The following is a 1,421-nucleotide window of genomic DNA, read 5'->3' as shown; positions in this document are numbered from 1 at the left end:
GGGTGGGGGGAGTTTCTCAGCGATCGCGGTGCGTTGCAGCAGCTACCGCTCTGGAACGCACACGCTTTCGGTGTGGACAGGCCCTAAGATATGTAGTCAATCATTGTAAATCTGCATCTTTCTTCTAAGTAATCCCCGGTGATCCCGCCATGGAGGTCCTTGTTCACGCACTTCCTGTTGTAGGGCGACACCTGTCTCCCAATTGTTCTGCTGCTATGTCACCTGTCACATGCGCCCCCTGGTGGAGACTACGCGCGGCACACGTCTCACAGACCTCCGTCGTCACCGTCAAGGAAAGCCGGTCCAGAGCAGAGCTGGGCAGCCGGGCGATGCTGCAGAGAGTGCATGCAGACAGGAAGTGGCAGCCGGGCGATGCTGCAGAGAGTGCATGCAGACAGGAAGTGGCTGACAGTGTCTGGAGGAGATCAGCAGCAATGGAAAACCAGCATAGTATGAAAGTAACAGAGCGTGGCATTTGTTTATGATGCACAGCGCTTCAGAAAAGGAAATGTCACCCGCTATGTGTTTACATCTACTTTAAGGGACAGACTTATATATATATATATATATATAGCAGTGAATGTGACATTCACAGGTCGTGAATCAGTCAATCAATATCATTTAAAACACATGCACCGAGAAGATTCACCCGCAGTGAATGCTCGATGAACGTCAGAATTGCTGCCTTATCAGTGTAATGCTGGGAGATGACGCGGTGCACGCAGCGAGCAATGCGTTACCCGGTGCTGTACAATGATGCAGTTCTTGTGTGCTCTGGTCTGACGTGTGACAAGGAAGTGTCTGTGTATCATCACGGTTTTTTTTTTTTTAATGAGATACTGTTTTCTCCCTTCTGATCATCTCAATGCAGCTGATCTCCTCCAGCCTCTCTCGGCCACTTCCCGTCCACACTCACTTGCCCCAGGGTTGGCCGCACATCATTGCACTGCACCAGTTCACCGACAATGGACCGAGACTGTGCGATGCGTTCCTGCGCACAACCAGGTACGTCTGTGGCAGGGTGACAACGCGAGGGCGCATGTGAAAAGCTGTTGTCACCCCATTAAAGGAAGTGCCTGCGCAAGGTTTTAAATGACATGAACTCATTGAGGCGTCTTTAGGTTAAAGAGGTTCAGATCTACTTTGAACTCGGTATAATGCATCTCAACGCATGCGTGGACACGATCAGCACATCTCACGAGGAGAATGGAAAGAGAAATCAAAACGAATGAAAAAAAAAACTAAATATTTTGCCTCTTCCTTCAATTCTACAACCAACCGCGAGTGCGAGTCCGGAAGGGTGAACACTAAGCCGCGTATCCGATAGTAAATAACGATTGTAACAATGCAATATAAATAAATAATAACAACAAATGACATACAATTATAATAAATAATGATAATAAATAATAATAATAATT

This window comes from Nanorana parkeri, unplaced genomic scaffold (genome assembly GCF_000935625.1).
Source record: "Nanorana parkeri isolate BGI_ZX_2015 unplaced genomic scaffold, ASM93562v1 scaffold394, whole genome shotgun sequence".
NCBI lineage: Eukaryota > Metazoa > Chordata > Amphibia > Anura > Dicroglossidae > Nanorana > Nanorana parkeri.
Note: the sequence above shows the minus strand (reverse complement) of the source record.